Source organism: Hypanus sabinus, chromosome 10 (assembly GCF_030144855.1).
Source record: "Hypanus sabinus isolate sHypSab1 chromosome 10, sHypSab1.hap1, whole genome shotgun sequence".
Taxonomy (NCBI): domain Eukaryota; kingdom Metazoa; phylum Chordata; class Chondrichthyes; order Myliobatiformes; family Dasyatidae; genus Hypanus; species Hypanus sabinus.
The window spans coordinates 36,531,089-36,543,612 of NC_082715.1; the positions used below are offsets into that span (position 1 = coordinate 36,531,089).

The 12,524-nt window shown below is 42.6% G+C and overlaps 1 protein-coding gene across 4 annotated transcripts in view; it reads right to left on the reverse strand.

Annotated features, from left to right (window-relative positions):
* The window catches only part of msraa (methionine sulfoxide reductase Aa), a 310,626-nt gene that overhangs the window by 198,355 nt on the left and 99,747 nt on the right, over positions 1-12,524 (reverse strand). The window lies entirely within an intron of this gene.

Genomic DNA, 12,524 nt, shown 5'->3' on the forward strand with positions numbered 1-12,524 from the left:
GTTCACATTATTAACTTTTTATTGCTGAAGGATGGTGCTCATTTTAGTCCATTCAAACACAAGACAGATATGATCTAATTGGTTGGTTGGATTTGTGGCAAAAGTCGCTTTTGAATTTGCAACACCAACAATATCAAAGTATCCAGTAACAACAACATACTTCACCAAATCTGTGTAATCAAATAAAGTGATATGAGGCCCTCCATTCATTGGGGACAACCTGGAATACTGCATGCAAGCTGTTGCCCATATAGCAGGCTCCCCCTCTCCACCAGCTGATGAATCCAAAGGAATGACAGAGATCGATATAGTTTGGCACCAACAACATTGGAGGAGTTGCAAGTCAGGGTTGAACTCAACACAGAACTTCCTCAGGGACTCCAGTTCTAAATTTTTCCTTGGGGTTTACTCACAAAGCCTTCCCACGAGCAGGTTTAGCCACAAGGTAGAGGAGGTTTGAGGTCAGAACTTTCATTCTCCAATCATGGCTGATGAACCCCATCTGCCTGAAATGACTAGTTTTAAGGAACCAATAACCTGCCTTTGCCACTTCTCCTGTCAGTAGAAATGCTTCCACTGGGCTTAGTAACTATGCCACACGTGAAGACCAGGAGCTGGGCTATTTGAGATGCACACCATTAGGAGCATTTAAAAGGTAGTGAAGCTTATCCCCACTACCTCCCCCAGCTATGATAACCTTAAGGAGCCATAAAGTGCTAGCAGTTACTTAAACTAGTAGAATGCAAATGCATTTTAAAATGCTTTGTTATGTAAAATGGTGCATCACATCAGATACATGAAATACAATTTAAAAATTATAAAGTACACAAGATTCAAGCTCAAATAATACAGATGTAGGACTCTCAGTACCAGTAACAGTGGTGTTAACTGTTTAGGCTAACAAAATGGCTTCTCTGTAATGCTGTAATGGGTTTCTGTGTCTGGTATGTTTGGGTTATGACTACCGATAAGGGGGAAAATAACCAATGGAGAATTGTTATGCTATCTTGTATGCGTAAGCTGAGCGGGAGTTTAAAGTCTTTTTCGGGAGGAGAGCCAGGAGGACGGATGTGTGAGGAGCGGACAGCGGTTCCAGAGCAACGGATACTGGACGTCGGTGATTTGGTCGGTGGCCGAAGGCTCGGAAGGTCGTTGTGGATGGAATAGGAGGCGTGAGCTCCAACATATTAAAATATTATGTGCACAAACTGATAAATTTATTTACTTGGCGCCTTTAGATTATGTTTCTACTAACCCATCACTAAGAGATAACTATAAAGTTGCAATCATTTATTTGCTTTTGGGTGTATTGTCTGGTATTTGTATTGCGAGCGTGTACTGGGGGAGGGGACATTACTCCATATTTACACCGAAGTATTGCATTATTGGCGGGGCGACGGCAGTTCACCCAAGGCAAATGGGGGTCAACTGGGGGCACGGAGGCTACAGAGATAAAAGTTTTACTTGCAAATTCATTTAGTTATTTGAGCATAGATATAATTTGCATTTACTGGGTGCTGCTATGGAATGATTTAAAAACGTCAGACTTTATCAAATTATCTTTAAGCATGTGTCAGGGAACCTGAAGACAACAATTTCTTGTAGCCAAACACAAGGTAAAGTCTTGCTGAATGGTCACTCAAAGAGCAAGCTTTTGGGTTCAATGCTACAAAATAAACTGCTTCATCTAAGAGTGCGACAAAAATGCTGAAAGGTATGCACTTCATCCTACCAAACACACAGAAACCGTGACAGTTTACAAACAAAAAGGCATCTCGGCTCTTTGGAAAATAAGGATCTGTGCAGCTGTTTAATCCTTGGAACCAAAGATTCAAATTTTGTTAAATTTACATTAGTAATTTATTCATGAAAGCAACATTTTAATATCTATCCACAACAGCTTTGGCAGACCACAAGATTATGCAGTATTTCCGAAGACAATTCTAGAATATTATGACATGAGTCAGTAGTAATCTGTTCCACATATTAATGTGGAAAATCTCAGATGCTTTAAACGATTCTTTATGATTAAGCTTGCGGTGACCTATTTTCACTTGCATGCATTTAGAAAAAATCCGAGATCGCCCTCAAAAGGGTGAATTTCATTTAAGAAAAAAATAATCAAATTGCTTTTGGCTTTTTTTTTTTAAATACAGTTTTTGAAATTTGATTATTAAGTATCAGGGTGGTAAAGCTAAACAATTGTTGTATAGCTTGTAAGTGAGTAATTGTGGCCTTTGAAGCTCATTACTTTGAGGTTTAAGTCTATTTCTATTATACTGATTATGGATAAGTCCCAAGAAAAAGTTTACATTAGCTGTACAGTATTCTGGAAACAATGACTAGTTACATAAAAAGAACATCTACATGCCACATATTACAAGAAATTGCATACACAGTAAATATTAAGTTGCATGATAATTAATAGCACAAATAATATATCCAACTGCATTTGGGTATTCACATCTGAACTAAGAATAATGCTAACTTGTTTTTCTTTCAGGAATAGGATGGGGTTGGCGAGTGTTTTTGGAAACAATTCAGTAGTAAAGCTGCCAAAGTCTGTGGGGTGAACTGTCTTTCTCATGATCCATTCTCAGTCTTATGGTTCTTATTTCAGTGTACAGTTGTCCCTTGATTTTCTTTCAATTCTATCCTCATTTCTTTTGATGGACGGTAGCACCAAAAAAGCAGAGCGCATCTAAGATCCAAATGAAATCCAATGACAGCTGTCTCGATAGCAGATGAAAATCACAGTGAAACTATCCCACAAGTTCATAACTAAATGGTTTCCTACTGTTAAAAACTGGAGTGGACTCAATCACAATGATGACTGACTTCACAAAACCTAGACACATTCTGGCTGAGGAAGCTGCAATGACAAACTCCTGAACAATAAATAATAACTTCTATGATCATTAACGTAAAACCAAAGATGCAAGTAAAATGGAGGGGAGTGAGGGGAGAGGGAGTGCAGGGTAGAGCAGAGGGGGGAGGGAGATGGAGGGGGAAGAGGGTGAGGGCAAGTGCAAGAATGGCATGGCAGGAAGGGGACAGAATGGGCAGGGGTAGAGTGGGGAAAAGGGGAGGGTAGAGTGGGGAAAAGGGGAGGGTCAGAGTGGGGAATGCAGAAAAGATTTTCCAACATGGTACCAGAATTGAGAAATTTTGGCTACAAGTCCACATCATATAGGAGCAGAATTAGGCCATTGTGGCCCATCAATTCTGGTCCATCATTTCATCATGGCTGATCCAATTTTCCTCTCAGCCCCTATTCCCTGCATTCTCCCTGTATCCCTTCATGCCCTGACATATCAAGAATCTATCTACCTCTGCCTTAAATATACATAAAGTCTTGGCCCCCAGAGCAGCTTCACTGCTCTCCAGCTAAAGAAATTCCTCCTTATTTCTGACTAAAAGGATGCCCTCTATTGAGACTATGTCCTCTGGTCTTAAGACTCTCACCAAAGGAAACATCCTCTCCACATCAACTCTATCAAGGCCTTTCACCATTCACTAGATTTCAATGAGGTCACCCCTCTTTCTTCTGAATTCTAGTGAATAGAGTCCCAGAGCTGTCAGACACTCTTCATATGAAAAGCTATTCAATCCTGGAATCATTTTTGTGAACCTCCTTTGACCCCTCTCCAGTTTCAGCACATCCTTTCCCAAACCTGCTCGCAATACTCCAAGTGAGGCCTCACCAGTGCTTTATAAAGTCTCAATATTATATCCTTGCTTTTATATTCTAGTCCTCTTGAAATGAATGCTAACATTCCATTTGCCTTTCTCACCACAGACTCAACCTGCAAATTAACCTTTAGGGAATCCTGCACAAGGACTGCCAAGACCCTTTGCACCTCAGTTTTTTTGTATTTTCTCTCCATTTGGAAAATAGTCAACACTTTCATCTCTTCCAGCTAAATTATTTAATGTTATACTGGTTCAGCTCAGGTCTTTCTCCTTTAAACATCAAGGATTGATTGAAGGAAGGTGCACAAGAGGTGTAAAGGGGATAAATGCAAGGGATATGGATCTAAAGTTTTAGCAAAAGACAAAAAGGTAAGGAAAATTTGGAATTCGGCATGTGCAAGTACACTGGCAGCACTCTCACTCAGAATTTGGAAAGTGGAAAGATAAGTACGTAACCGAGCACAATTTACAGTTTTTGAGGAAAGAGCAGGGAATTGGAACTGTTGGCACCCCTCTATTACTGGCCAGCTGAGACTCAATTGGCCAAATGGCTCCCCTCTACACTGCAATAATTATATAATTCTAGATAAGCACTGGTGCCACTGAAGTGCAGAGTGGGTGGTTAGGTCTTTTATTTAATGGAGAGAGCTATTGCCAGGTACATGCATGGTGGAAGAATTCCACTTGTTAGCCCAATACTAACACTGCCCACATCCTAACGCAAAGTAATGGGCCATTTTATTACTAAAGTGTTGTCACTGAAGCAAAACAAATATCAAATATGTACTTTTTTCCATTTTCTAGAGCTAGTAACACCTCTTATTCTAAAGTCATAATATCAAGGGAGACTTTGCTCAACAAAAAAAAAACTGATTGTTGATCCACTATGAATCCAAGTGCTCGGAGATCTTTGCAGTAGAGTTTTTTTTTGCCCCAGGGGTTTTCTTGCATACACTGCCTATTAATTTGCATGTGTCTTGATGGAATTGCAGTACAAAGTTCATGCAATGGTTTTTAAAATAAATTTCGGGACGCCTATTTACATAGTTATGCTTATGGGCTTCGAAAGCAGCATATTGATGATGGGCTACAGGTCTGTTTCAGAACGCTGATGATTAAAGGACAGCACCAGTGTTACTGTTCAATTCCCTCAGCTGTCTCTAAGGACTTCTTCTGTTCTTCTTGTGATCCACATGGGCTTCCCTCAGCTTCTCCCGTTTACTCCAGCATTCCGAAGACATACAGTTAGATCAGTGAGTTAGTAGGTGGCGGGCGTGCAACGTTGGTGCCAGAAGCACAGCGACATTCATAGGCTGCTCCAGTACAATCCTCACTGACTTAATTTGACACAAACAATGCATTTCACTGTATGTTTTATGTACATTTGATGTATAAAGCTAATCATTATCTCTTTACATTAAAATGCATGGGATCCTCAATGACTTGATCATTTGGAATCAGAATTAGTCTGCCTACAGAAGACAGAGGGAAGTGGTCAAAGGGTCTTTTTCTTATTAGAGGTCTGTAACGAGTGGAATGCCACAGGAATCCTTACTGGGGCCTCTGCTGCAACATACACATTCACATTTTCATCCAGGTCATTGAAATATTTATATATGTCTTGAGAAAAATGGAGATGGGTGGCACGGTAAGTTTGCAGATGACAGAAAGACTGGTGGCAGTTTGGATGACCCTAAAGCATACAGCAGGATATAGATCAGTTGCAGATGTCGGCAGAGAAATGGCTGGTAGAGTTTCATCCAGGGAAGTGTGATATGTTGCACATTGGGAGATCAAATGTAAAGGCACAGTACACAGAAAATAGCAGAATACTTAACAGCAATGATGTTCAGAGGGGCCTTGGTGTCCAAGAGTACAGCTTCTGCAAAGTAGCCAAACACATCTCTAGGGTTGCAAACAACGCAGATGGGATGCTTGCCTTTATTAGTCGGGGCAAGAGTCAGGAAGTTACTTTAAACACAAAAATATCCGCAGGCACTGGAAATCCAAAGCAACACAAACAAAATGCCGGAGGAACTCAGGTCAAGCAGCATCTGTGGAAATGGATAAATAGTCAACATTCTGGGCTGAGACGCTCCTTCAGGACAGAAATGGCAGGGGGAAGATTCCAGAATAAAAATGTGGCGGAAGGGGAAGGAGGTTAGCTAGAAGATTATAGGTGAAGCCAAATGGCTGGAAAAGAAGGAATCTGATAGGAGAGGAGAGTACACTATAGGAAAAAGGGGAGGAGGAGGGAGACCCAGTGGGAAGCGATAGGCAGGTGAGAAGAGTGAGGAATAGAAGAGGGTAGGGGTTGTGAAAAAAAATATCAGGAGGAGAAATCAATATTCATGCCATCAGGTTAGAGGCCACCCAAACAGAATAATAGACATTGCTTCTCCACCCTGAGGGTGGCCTCATCTTGACGTAAGAGGAGGGCGTGGACCGACACGTTGTAATGGGAAAGGGAATTGAAATGTTTGTCCACCGGGAAGTTCCGCTTTTGGCAGATGGAGCGGCGAATATCGACAAAGCAGCCCTCAAATTTACGACAGGTCTCACCAATGTGGAGGAGGCTGCATCTGGAGCAGTGTACACGACGGATGACCCCTGCAAATTCACAGGTGGTGTTGCATCGCATGGAAGGTCTATTTGGGGCCCTGAATGGAGATGAGAGGGAAGTGAATGGGCAGGTGTAACACTCGGGCCACTTGCAGGGATAAGTGCTGCGAGGGACATTAGTGGGGAAGGACAAATGGTCAAGGGAATCGCGGAGAGGAGTAGGAGGTAAACAATGTTTAGAGGTAGGATCCCTTTGGAGATGGCAGAAGTTGCAGAGGATGACGTGCTGGATGCAGAACTCATGGGATAGTAGGTAAGGACTAGAGGAAATGTGTCACTGTTAAAGCAGCAGGAAAATGGGGTGAGCACAGATATTCAGAAGATCAATAGTGGAGGAAGGGAAACCCTGTTCTTTGAAGAAGGAAGACATCTTCCTGATGTCCTGGAAGTAAGGCCAGAGGTGAAGGAACTGAGAAAAGGAATATTGTTTTTACAGGATATAGGGTGTGAACAGATGTAGTCAAGATAGCATGGGAATCGGTAGGATTATAAGACGTCAGTTGACAATTTGCCTCTAGAGATGGAGAAGGAGAGATCGAGACAGGAGAGGCAGATGTCAGAACTGGGCCAAGTAAATTTAAAGGCAGAGTGGAAGTTTGAGGCAAAGTTGATTAAATTGACTAGCTCACCATGGGTACACAAAGCAGCATCAATGCAGTCATCAATGTTAAGGACGAAGAGTTGGTAAGTATTACTGGGGAAGGCTTCAAACAGGGACTGTTCTATGTAGCCAGCAAAAAGGGGGGCATAGCTGGGTCCCTTGTGGCTGCCCATTGCTACCCCTCAGGTCTGGAGAAAGTGAGAGAAACTGAAGGGAAAATTGTTGAGGGTGAGAAACAATTCTGCCAGACAGAATATGGTGGTGGTAGAGGAGAACTGATTCGTTCTTTTGTTAAGAAAGAAGTCAAGAGCTTTGAGGCCTTCTTGATGGGGAATAGAAGAGTATAGGGACAGGACATCCATGGTGAAAATTATACAGTCAGAGCCAGGGAATTGAGAACTGCTATGGAGATCAAGAGCCTGAGAAGTGTTGTGGATGTACAAACGTTTGTAGGTGGGCAGGGACTGAGCCAAGGGGGGGTAGAATGGAGTCGAGGTACGAAGACACGAGTTCAGTGGGCAGGAGCAGCCAGAGACAATACGCCTACCCGGACAATCAGGTTTGTGGATCTTGGGTAGGAGGTTGAAGTGAGCAGTGCGGGTAAAGGAAATAGGAGTTTGGTGCTAGTGCATGGGAGTTCCCCATAGTTGATGAGGTCAGTGTTTGTGTCAGAGACAGTTTTCTGATGATCCAGAATGGGGTCTTTCTCATGGGGTAGGTATGAGGAGGTGTCTGAGAGTTGCCGCCTGGCCTCAGCAAGGTCGAGGTCAGTCTGCCACACTACAACAGCACCCCCTTTGTCTGTGGCTTTGATGGTAAGGTGGGATTGGTGCAGAATAGTGTGTTCATAGGGGGAAAGGTTCGATGAGGAGAGAGGATTGCTGGAATCTAGACAGTTGATGTCAACAATTTGAGATGAAAAGATACAGAGTGGGGTGTCTTAGGAAGTCACATTGTAGCTTTTTAAACCTCTAGTTAGCCATATCCGGGGTACTGCATTTAATTCTGGTAACACCATAATAAGGCTGCCTTCTCTGGACTGCCAGAGGTTTAGGGAGACTTGATAGAAGTTTATAAAATTATAAACTTAGACAGCTGGTATCTTTTTCTGAAGGTCAAAATGTCTAATGTCTAATGTCTCCACATTGGCCTGGGCAGCCTTGCAACTCCCGGTCCATAGCTTTCTGCCAGAGTGCAGATGCAGATGCTACTCCAAAAATAAGCCGATTATAGTGATAAAGTCTTTCATGAATGTTTATGGTGAGAAACACTTTGGGCTCTTCTTCCATCTCCATCTGTAGGTAGGCCTCAGCTAAGTCCACTTTGCTGAAGTGTTTTCCTCTAGAAAGGTTTGCAAACATGTCCTCTATCCTGGGCAGAGGGGATTGATCTATCTTCAGTACTGAGCAGATGGTGACCTTAAAATCACCACAGATCCTGACAGACCGATTCTTCTTGGCCACTGGGAACACTGACATTACCCATGGGCACAAATCAATCTTAGAAAGAATTCCTTCGGCCTCCATGCAATCTAGCTCACTGGCTATCATGGATCGTATAAGGAATGGCTTTTGGAAAACTTAGGTGTGGCATTTTCATTTAGCATAATCTTACTCTTGATATGTTCGAGTTTTCCAATGCCTTCTTTTGAACACGGTTCTGGCATCATCCAGAACTTTTCTTAATTTGCTTTCAAATGACTCCCTTGCAGGGGATGTGACATTCAAAATAGTGGGTGGATCTTCAACCAAGTTGTAGTTGTCTCAGCCAATCTCACCCCCACAATGCTAGTCTTTACTGTTTTTACCAGACACAAGCTTAACGTGGCTTGCTGGTTTTTGTGTTTCACTGTTACCAATGCCTTTCCCACAGGAGTCATCTTTTTTCCAGTATAAGTTCTTAGTTAGATATCTGGAGGATTCAGTTCAGTATCTTTGAAATGCCGTGCAAACTCATTTTGTGGAATAACTGAAATGGGCGAGTCAGTGTCCAATTCAATTTTAAATAATTTGCTGTTCACTTCTGGTGTAAGTCATATTGCTTGTCTCTTGGTAGTTTTCACATTGTAAACTTAAAGCAACCCAATTTTGCATCACTCTCATCATTAAAGAGATTCTTCATCAAAAGCATACAAATTCATGCTTTTTATGAAACTGCAACTTGACTTTTTAATCATTTTCTCTTCCCTGTGCAGCCTATTTATTTTTGTCTGCCCAACATGCTCTTTGTACATGTCAACAAACTCATTCGCAAGACCAGTGATGTTGTGGGAGTGGAACTGGACTCTCTGACGGTGGTGTCTGAAAAGAGGATGCTGTCTAAGTTGCATGCCATCTTGGACAATGACTCCCATCTACTCCATAATGTACTGGTTAGGCACAGGAGTACATTCAGCCAGAGACTCATTCCACCGAGATGTAACACTGAGCATCATAGGAAGGCATTCCTACCTGTGGCCATCAAACTTTACAACTCCTCCCTCGGAGTGTCAGACACCCTGAGCCAATAGGCTGGTCCTGGACTTATTTCCACTTGGCATGATTAACTTATTATTATTTAATTATTTGTGGTTTTATATTGCTATATTTCTTCACTATTCTTGATGCAGCTGTAACGAAACCCAATTTCCCCTCAGGATCAATAAAGTATGTCTGTCTGTCTACTTTGTTGCATTTTCATCAAGTTTCACCTTTAAATCTACATTGGTCTGGTGTACGCAAATCCCTGTCACAATACTTAACACAATTTGTTCAGCCAGGCAGGTTTCTGTTTAGATATTGCAATTTTGTCCGTGCTCACTTTCATTCCTGATTGCAACTCAGTTATATCCCTGTCTGATGCTCCCATTGATAGAGCTATTTCAAATGCTCTTTCGAATGGAAGTTGTGCTTCAGTTAGAAGCCACTTTTGAATGCACTCTGGTAAGATCCCACAAACTAAATGATCCTTCAATGCATCGTTAAGTCCATCACTGAACTGATGACAATTTCTTCAATTCAGCCACACAAACTGAAATGGACTTCTCTGCCTTTTGATTCCATTTAGGAAATCCAAAGCATTCTGCAATGAACAGTGGTGTCTAAACGTTCCTGCATTACTTTCACAAAATCATTTTGGTTGGTTTGGTTGGAGTAGTTAATCATCCAAACAAACTACGCTCTTCCACCAATTGCACTCAGCAAAACTGGCATTCACTTCTCATTGACTATTTCACTTGCATTAAAATACTGTGCATCGAGGATGTTGTCCCCCAAAAATTCAGCAGGATCTATTCAAACCAGAAACGCTGGATCAACAGTTCCATGCGTGCAGCACTTATCGCCCGACACAGAGCTTATGTTGCCAGTAATCAGCAGAAGCTCAAGAAGTACAGCTAAGATCTGCGCAAAGTCATCAAGGCAGCAAAACAACAATACAAAAATAAGATCCAGACTCAACTCTCCACCAACAACGCACGCAGCTTATGGCAGGGTCTGCACGCCATCACAGACTTCAAAGCTAAACGCAGTGGAGTTTCCAACATCGCTGCCTCTCTCCCGAATGAGCTAAATCGTTTTTACGCTCATTTTGATGTTGCAAACACTGAGGAACACTGACCCTGTCCCTGAGGCCGAAGTACGCAGATGTTTCCAACGAGTGGACAGTTGCAAGACCACGGGACTGGATGGCATCCCAGGGCGGGTACTCAGAATGTACGCGACACAAACGGCAGGTGTGCTTACAGACATTTCTAACTTCTCCCTGCTCCAAAACATCCACCATTGTTCCAATACCTAAAAAGACCATGGTAACATGTCTGAACAACTGACATGCTGTCACACTCACCTCAATACTAAGCAAATGCTTTGAGAGGCTGGTCAAGGATTACATCTGCAGCTTGCTACCACTCACACTGGACCCTCTGCAATTCACCTACTGACACAACTGATTGACAGACGATGCAATAGCCACAGTTGTACACACCGTCCTTACACATCTGGAGAAGAGGGATGCTTACGTAAGAATGCTCTTCTTGGACTACAGTTCATCATTCAACACCATAATTCCCTCCAAGCTCGACAAGAAGCTCAGAGACCTCACCTTGTGTAGCTGGATTTTGGACAGATCGCCGGCAGGTGGTAAGAGTGAGCTCCCTCACCTCCGCCCCTCAATGCAGGTGCCCTCAGGGCTGTGTACCAAGCCCTCTCCTTTACTCTCTGTATATCCATGATTGTGTTGCCACCCACAGCTCCAATCTGCTACTTAACTTTGCTGGCAACACTACGGTGATTGGCCTAATCTCAAATAATAATAAGGCAGCCTCCAGAGAAGAAGTCATCACCCTGACACAGTGGTGTCAAGAAAACAACCTCTCCCTCAATGTCACAACAACAAAGAAGCTGGCTGTGGACTACAGGAAGAATAGAGACAGGCTAGCCCCTACTGACATCAATGGATCTGGGGCTGAGAGAATGAACAGCTTTAAGTTCCTCGGCATAAACATCACTGAGGATCTCACATGGTCTGTACATACTGGCTGTGTGGTGAAAAAGGCATATCAGCATCTCTTTCACCTCAGACAGTTGAAGAAGTTTGGTGTGATCCCCCAAATTCTATGAACTTTCTACAGTGGCACCATTGAGAGCATTTGACTGACTGCATTACTGCCTGGTATGGGAACTGTGCTTCCCTCAATCACAGGACTCTGCAGAGAGTGGTGCGGACAGCCCAGCGCATCTGCAGATATGAACTTCCACTATTCAGGACATTTACAAAGACAGGTGTGTAAAAAGGGCTCAAAGGATCATTGGGGACCCAAGTCACCCCAACCACAAACTATTCCAGCTGCTACCATCCGGGAAATGATACTACAGCATAAAAGCCAGGACCAACGGGCTCCAGGACAGCTTCTTCCACCAGGCCATCAGTCTGCTTAATTCATGCTGACACAACTGTATTTTTATGTTATATTGACTATCCTGTTGTACATACTATTTATTATAAATTACTATAAATTACACATTGCAAATTTAGACGGAGACATAACGTAAAGGTATTTACTCCTCATGTATATGAAGGATCTGAGTAATAAAGTCAATTCAGTTCAATTCATTCCATATACATCATCCAGTTAACTTCTGTACAACAGAATGTGTCTACCTTTCCACTGTAGCCAGTCATTTTTGCTTCTTTAAATTTATTATTATCACCCAGTACATGCTTCATGAACCCATGAATTCCATCCGTTTTTTTGCCTTTGTTTTAACTTGAATGTTTCTCAAATTAATATTACTCAAATATTACTGAAATAATAAATACCCAGATTATGTTACCGTTATAGTCCTCCATTGATTCTGAGATGTCAAAATGGTCATTATGACACATTCTAGTGTGGTAGTGCAGTAGGTAGAGCTTGTCACTCTCACTTCCAGCTTCCAGCACTCACAAAAAGGAGAGCTGAATGTGCAAGTCTCTCATGCCAGTACACAGCCTCTCCAACAGCAAGCCTCATGCAGTGCCTCCTCACTGGTGACAAACAGAAACTGAACTCCTTTTGGACTCAGGCTAAACTATAGAGGACAGGGAGGTCTAGCCCCTCCACACACAGCGTGCAGGTCCACCAGCATGT